Genomic DNA, 8,365 nt, shown 5'->3' on the forward strand with positions numbered 1-8,365 from the left:
ATTCAATATATCTATTCGCACCTTCCGTAGTGATAATGCCAAAGAGTACATGTCTAGTCAATTCGAAAATTACATGACCGAACATGGCATGCTCCATGAAATATCATGTGTTGATACTCCATCCCAAAATGGAGTTGCTTAACACAAAAATCGACACCTTCTTGAAACTGCACGAGCTTTGCTATTTCAAACAGGTGTTCCAAAGTGTTTCTGGGCTGATGCCATCTCTACTGCATGTTTTCTTAACAACTGTATGCCATTATTTGTTCTTCAAGGTGCGATTCCTTACAAAACATTATTCCCTCAAAAGCCTTTGTTTCCCGTTAATCAAAAAATCTTCGGTAATACATGTTTTGTTCGGGATGTTCATCCAGGTCTAACAAAATTAGATCCAAAATCCTTAAAATGTGTGTTTTTAGGATACTCTCGTCTTCAAAAAGGGTATAGATGCTATTGTGCTAATCTCCAAAGGTATCTTGTGTCTATCGATGTCACCTTTCTGGAACACTTACCATACTTTATATCTGAGAAACCAACCTTGCCACCACTCAAGGATGATGATCTTTTATTCTATTCCATTACTTCACCAGATGTTCCATCTCCCTCACAGATACCACCTCATTTAGTACCTGACTCCACAGACAGCATAGCACCTGACTCCACAGACAGCATAGCACCTGACTCAACAGACACCACTGAACTTGCTCCTAGTGTTGCACCACCTCCTCTTCCTATCAAGATCTATACTCGTCGTCTCCGTCCGGTACCACACACGCTCATTGATCCTCTAGAGGCATGTCCTACACCGGGTCCTTCGTCATCAGTTCCACTTCTGATCGATGATCTTCCCATCTCATTATGCAAAGGTAAACGACAGTGTACTTACCCCATCTCATATAATCTTTTGTCATCCTCTTCATTTGCCTTTGTTTCATCCCTCGACTCTATCACCACCCCTAAAACTGTTCGTGGGGCATTAGATCATCCAGGTTGGCAGAAAGCAATGACAGAGGAAATGAATGCCTTAGATGATAATGGTACTTGGGAGTTGGTTACTCTTCCTTGAGGGAAACGAGCAATTGGATGTAAATGAGTCTTCACAGTCAAAATGAATCCGGATGACATGCTCGCTTGATTGAAGGCCCGCTTAGTCGCCAAAGGTTTTGCCCAGACCTATGGTGTTGACTACTCCTATACTTTCTCTCAGGTTGCCAAGTTGACATCTGTTCGACTCTTCATCTCCTTGGCGGCAACCCATGACTGACATCTGCACCAACTCGACATTAAGAATGCATTTCTGCACGGCGATTTACATGAAAAAGTGTATATGGAACAATCTCCTAGTTTTGTTGCTCAAGGGGAGTATGGTCATGTCTGTCGGCTTCGAAAAACGTTGTATGGGCTTAAACAAAGTCCTCGTCCTTGGTTCAGAAAGTTTAGTAAGGCCCTTGAATAGTTCGGACTTCGAAAGAGCAAATCTGACCACTCTGTATTTTTCAGAAGAAAAAGATGGTATCATTCTCATAGTCATTTATGTTGACGACATAGTAATTACAGGAAGTGATACTACCGAAATTTCATCTCTCAAAACATTCCTTCACACTCAATTCCACACGAAGGACTTGGTCACGCTAAAACACTTCTTAGGTCACGCTAAAAATGTATATACTTATCTCAAAGGAAGTATGTACTTGATTTGCTTTCCGAGACAGGAAAATTAGGGGCCAAACCGTGTAGTGCCCCAATGACTCCTAACATGCAGTTTACTAAGGAGGGAGAACCAATGGATGATCTTGAAAGATATAGAAGATTGGTTGGCAAGTTGAACTACCTCACCGTTACTCGTCCAGACATTGCATACTCCGTCAGCATAGTAAGCCAATTCTTGACATCCCCGAAAGTTGATCATTGGGCAGCATTGGAGCAGATCTTGTGTTACTTTAAAGGAGCAACAGGTAGTGGAATCCTATACTCGAATCATGGTCATACTCGAATTGAATGCTTTACAGATGCATACTATAAAGGGTCTAAGATAGACAAAAGATCAACTACTGGATATTGCGTATTTTTCGGAGGAAACTTGGTCTCATGGAAGTGGAAGAAGCAACATGTCGAATCAAGATCAAGTGCGGAGTCGGAATACAGAGTGATGGCCCAAGGAACATGCGAGATAATGTGGATACATCAACTATTGATTGAATTAAGCTTCGACGTCACTTTGCAAGCGACATTATGGTGCGACAACCAAGCTGCCATTCATATTGCATCGAATCCAGTTTTCCACGAGAGAACAAAACACTTGAGATCGATTGTCACTTTATTCGCGAAAAGATTCAGCAAGGCTTGATTTCCACATCATATGTTAAGTCATGAGATCAAGTAGGAGATATCTTCACAAAACCGCTTAATGGAGTTCGGGTCGAATATTTTTGTAACAAGCAAGGCATGATTAACATATACGCTCGAGCTTGAGGGGGAGTGTTAGAATGTGAACATAATATTATGTAGTTATTATAGAATGTGAATGTAATATTAAGTAGTTATTAAAATAGAATATTATGTCTTTATTGTAATTATTTCTTTCCTTTAGGTTTCTAGTCTAAACGTGTATAAATACCCATTACGTGAATGAGAACAATACAACCTTTTTTTTTTTCTCTAAACCTCTCTGATTACAACAGTCAAGATTAAAATTTTTGATGATTATTATAAACAATTTATCACTTTAAAAAAATTACTCTTGGGGTAAATTTTTTTTTTGAAACCAAATTACTGCACATTTTGAGTATTTTACTAAATTAAGACAAACCTTAGCTATTTTGCAAATTTATAATTTTAAATTAGCTATTTGACTACATAACCCAAAAATTAAAGAGTTATATTTAAGGTTATTAGAATTATGTATTGAACGCAGTCGTTTCTAGTAGGCTGAAGTCAGTTACTGGAAGATAAGCACATTACCGTTAGATCAAAGTTAGTTGTAAGCTCAACGGCTGTGAGCTAATCTGTGCATATATATTTAATCAAATAGTTAGTGCAGTAGAGAATTCAGTTAAAAATTCTTTCAATCAATCCTTCGTCTCATTCTCTCTCTACTTGATTCTCTGTCTCTATCATGGTATCAAAGCTTGTTCTCTAACCCTAAAAAATTCTCAACTCATCAATGGCGAATCTAAGCAATTCATCTTCTCCGATCTCAACCGATCCTCAGTATAGCTCCGCTCAAACACAACTCTACCAGAACTTCTCTCTCTCATCATATAAATCCCTTAAGTCTTCACTTAGATCGTAACAACTTCATCTTCTGGAGTTCTCAAGTTCTTGATACCACGCACGCATAGCCTTGAAGGTTTCTTGCTCCGTAATATTCCCGCTCCTTCATGGTCCGTTGAATCTACTAATCGCGATGGTGTCACAAGTCGAATTTTGAATCCAGAGTATGTCCTATGGATTTGACATGACCACTTCTTACTGAGCTGGCTCTTCTCGTCGATCTTTGATTCCATGCTAGGACATGTGAATCGATGTGCGAGCTCAGATGAAGCCTGGAAAATTATAGGCGAGATCTTCACCACTACTTCGAAAGCAAGGGTTCTCTAACTTCGATTCTCCTTACAGATGATGAAGAAATGAAGTCTGAGTGTGGATGAATTCATTCTGAAGATGAAGAACATCGTCGAAAGTCTCAGCTTTGCAGGATCTGAGATTTATGATGAAGATCTCATTCTAATGTTTATGAAGGTCTCGGATCTGAGTTTGAATCAGTGGTGGTCAATCTTACAAGTAGATCTGAACCATTATCACTCCAAGAAGTGCAATTTGAACTACAATCTCAAGAGATGCGTTTAGAGGCATAAAACTCAGTCAACATTGATAGCCTTTCTCCAATGGCAATTGTGGCAACTCGTGGTGGTCGTCACAATGGTGGCCGTGGTGCTCCAAGAGGACGTGGCCGTGGTGGTCGCTCTGGTGGAAGAACTGGTGAAAATCATCTGATTTGTCAGTTGTGTGGTCGTCCTGGCCATGTAGTCATGAAGTGTTATCACAGATTTGATGTCACTTTCCATGGAAACAATTAGAATTAGAGCAGCTCTCCTACAAGTCCAAGTCAAGGGCAGAATCGTGCAGAGAACTCTGATCATGCCTACATCGCAAGCAATGAAGATCAACAAGAGAGTCACGAGTGGTACCTGGACAGTAGAGCCACAAATCACGTCACATATGATCTACAGAATTTGTCCATCCAATCCGACTACAGAGAAAATGACAAATTAATTGTTGGTAATGGCTTTTCTCTCCTTATCCTTCATATTGTTAATTCAACAAATAGTAGCCATGGAAACCTTTTACTCAAACACATTCTTCATGTACCTTCAATCACCAAAAATCTAGTCAGCATTTCTCAGTTTACAAAACATAACAATGTTCTAACATAATTCTTTCATGACAAATGTCTAATAAAGGACATAGCTACTCGGAAGGTGTTGCTGGTGGCAACTCTTTAAGGAAGGGTTGTATCAACTTGACTTCTCCAAGTTGGCTACTCACTTCAAATCAAAATTCAAAGCTTTTGTCACATCTCTAAATGGAAACTTATTTTTTGCTGATAAATTTTCCAACAATGTGGCAAGTCAAAATCCAACTACGTAATTTGTTTGTAAAACTTCAGAGTCTTTGTCAAGTCCTCTTTTGAATTCATATAGGTACAAGTCTTTGCATGTAACACGACTGATAATAACTCTAGCACTTGTGATGTAAATGTCTGGCATAAGCGTCTTAGACACCCATCCAAGGATGTCCTTGATTGTATCTTGAAATCAATAAAAGTGCATTTGTCTATCAAAAACTTGCAATTTTGTTCACCCTTTGCCAAAGGATGCATGCCTATAACTTTCCAAAAACACAAACTCATTCACCAGCACCTTTTGATGTTATTCACACTGACTTATGGGGTCCAGCCCCTAAAATGTCACTAAATGGCTTTAGGTATTACATGCACTTTATGGATGACTTCACATGTTTCACTTGGGTTTATCCTCTCAAAACAAAATCAGAAACCTCTTCTGTCCTTCTTAAGTTCAATAGTTATGTTGAAAGATAATTTTCCACAAAAATAAAGTGCATCCAGTTTGATTGGGGAGGAGAATATAGACCATTAGAACCCATCCTAGAACAACTCGTTATAACCTTTAGGCACCCATGCCTACAAACACACCAACAACATGGCCGAGCAGAAAGAAAGCATCAACACATAACTGAACTTGGCTTAACCGTGCTAGCTCAATCAAACCTACCATATACCTTCTGGTGGGATGCCTTTGTCTCAGCCATTTTTACAGTAAACAGAATCCCATCACCTACCTTACAAAACAAGTCACCATACTAGATGCTGTTCAACAAAACACCTGACTACAAATTCTTCAAAGTGTTTGGTTGTTTATGCTTTCCTCACCTGAAACCATACAATACACAAAAATTCTGTTTTAAATCTGATGAATGTGTCTTCTTAGGTTACAGTCCATCTCACACAGGATATATATGTCTTTCCAAAACAAAACAAATTTCCATTGCCAGATCTGTACTAATTGATGAGAGTACTTTCCATATAAAACTCTTTTAAATCTGCAGAAATGTAAACATCAAATGGTCCACACCCCTTACCTTCCTTATGTCATGTTCCTTCCAGCACACAAAATACACCTACTCAAGCCTATCCTACACCACACAATACCTCAAATGAGTCACACAACCCTTTACACACAAGTTCAAACACGAGTCCTCAACATAGTGATCAAGTACATTCAACTCCTAAGTCCCAACAAAATAACTCCAATCCAGATCTCAACTCTCAAATTGTCCCATATGTTTCTCCTCATCTATTTCCTCTCAATTCTCATTCCACGGTAACTAGAGCTAAAGCTGGCATCACAAAGCCCAAGCTTTTTAATGTTGAATCTTTACCTATATGCTTGGATGAGCCGCTAACAGTTGATGCAGCATTAGCAAAGCCAGAATGGAAGCAAGCTATGAAGACTGAGATAGATGCATTGACCAAGAATGGTACCTAGTCCCTTGTACCATTTGAAGATGATATGTCCATTGTCCAGAACAAATAGGTGTTTCGCATAAAGCTCAAAGCAGATGGCACACTGGATAAGTACAAAGCTCGGTTAGTGGCCAAAGGATTTCAACAAACAGCTGGAGTTGATTTCTTTGAAAACTTTAGTCCAATGGTCAAGCCCTCAACAATCAAAGTCATCTTCACTATTGCTGTCACTTATAAGTGGGACATTCGGCAAATTGATATCAACAGTGCCTTCCTGAATGGCACTCTGAAGGAAAAAGTATACATGGCACAATCAGAGGGTCTTACAGATCAGTCAAAGCCATCCTATGTCTGCAAGCTTCACAAAGCACTGTATGGACTCAAACAGGCTCTGAGAGCGTGGTATGAGGATCTCAGCAAGGCACTAATAGCCTGGGGATTTGTCAATTCCACATCATATTCATCTCTATTCATCTACAAACAAAGCAGTAAATGCCTATTTTGCTTGTGTATGTAGATGACATACTGATAACAAGAAATGATGACACACTCATCTCCAAGGTGATCTCTGATCTCAACAAAGCCTTTGCACTCAAAAGCTTAGGCTCCATCAGTTACTTCCTTGGATTTGAAGCTACACGTGATGAGGCAGGTCTAAAGCTCACTCAACATAAGTTCCTGAGAGAGCTATTCCACAAGACCAACATGAGCAACACTAAAGCAGCTTCAACTCTAATGTGCCCAAATTCCAGATTGTATAAGGAAGACAGTGAAACGTTTGATCACCCAACACTATATCGAAGTACAATTGGGTGCAAATAAGCTAAGCCAATTCTTGCAAAACCCCACAGTCAACCATTGGGGAGCTTGCAAATGAATTTTGAGATACTTGACAGGCACACAGGGTTAGGGACTCGTCTTCTCAGCAGCAAATCAAATGTCACTAACAACCTATTCCGATGATAACTACGCTGGCAATCTTGATGATAGACGCTCCACTATAGGTCTATGCGTCTACTTAGGCAACAACCTAATCGTCTAGTCTTCAAAGAAACAAACTGTAGTGGCCAGAAGTTCAACTGAAGCTGAATACCGAGCCTTGTCCTTGGCCACAACAAAGATTCTATGGCTCAAGTCACTCTTTGTTGAACTTGGCATCAAACTTGATCCTCATCCATCCGTTATCTGTTGTGATAACATTTGTGCCACAGCCCTGGCATACAATCGTGTTTTTAGTGCTAGGACAAAACACATTGAAGTGGACGCACACTTCATCAGGGAAAAAGTTGCTGCCAAGGAAGTGGAAGTCAGACACGTCCCAAGTGAAGATCGGATCACAAATGTGTTCACTAAAGCTCTACATATCCCACCGTTTGTTTACTTGTGTAACAAGCTAGGCCTAGTTAAACTGGCTTAGTTTGAGAGAGTGTATTAGAGTTATGTATTGAATGCAATCGTTTCAAGTAGGCTGAAGTTAGTTACTGGAAGATAAGCACACAACCGTTATATCAAAGTTAGTTGTAAGATCAACGATTATGAGCTAATCTCTGCATATGTCTTTAATCAAACAGTTAGTGCAGTAGAGAATTCAGTTGAGAATTCTTTCAATCATCCTTCGTCGCATTCTCTCTCTACTCGATTCTCTGTCTATCTTAAAGGGTAAGAAATAGTTGGTAAAAAAAGTATGTACACATAAGGTGTTTATCAGCTATAAACCACTACATCCAACAAAAAAGATGCGATAGCACTATTCTTTTTTTTTTTTTCTTTTTTCTTTTCAGGATTGTTTTAAAAGCTTGAAATATGATGATCCAATTGTTCAATTTTGAAAATTACATTTTGAGATGTGACGAACAATATTTCCTACGGATTATTATGTCTGAATAATTCAAAAAAGGATCGAGTAGACGGCAACTTTGATTTAATACGACATCTAGTCTTATCTTGCTTTTAAATGTGTCTGAATAAGGCTGAGCTGCCGAGGGCTTAGGTTTATAAATAAGATTGATTTATGGATATTCCATATAAATTAGAATAAGTTAGGTGATGATTACATACGGATAAATTATTTACGGACGAAGAAATTGGTTACCGACAATTAAACTGATGCATATTTAAAATAAAAAGAAAAAGAAAAAAAAGAGATAAAACTTATATAAAAGTGGCAATTAGACCAGTAGTCTAATACTTCACTCTCTTTTTAAAAAAATAGTTAAAATTTTATTTTATTAAGAAAATAGTTCATTAGGTCGACGTTAATTAAATTAGTTATTTAATTAATTGAACAGTTAATTAAATTAACTTCGGCCTGATGAGCTA

At 38.6% G+C, this 8,365-nt stretch overlaps 1 pseudogene; it reads left to right on the forward strand.

Moving 5' to 3' along the window:
* The first annotated feature begins 1,744 nt into the window (after nt 1-1,744).
* On the forward strand, nt 1,745-2,347 carry LOC149401187 (secreted RxLR effector protein 161 pseudogene; annotated as a pseudogene).
* Nucleotides 2,348-8,365: the final 6,018 nt, after the last annotated feature.

Source organism: Urtica dioica, chromosome 4, assembly GCF_054948205.1.
Source record: "Urtica dioica subsp. dioica isolate 48M chromosome 4, U.dioica_male_clone48M_v1_H2, whole genome shotgun sequence".
Taxonomy (NCBI): domain Eukaryota; kingdom Viridiplantae; phylum Streptophyta; class Magnoliopsida; order Rosales; family Urticaceae; genus Urtica; species Urtica dioica.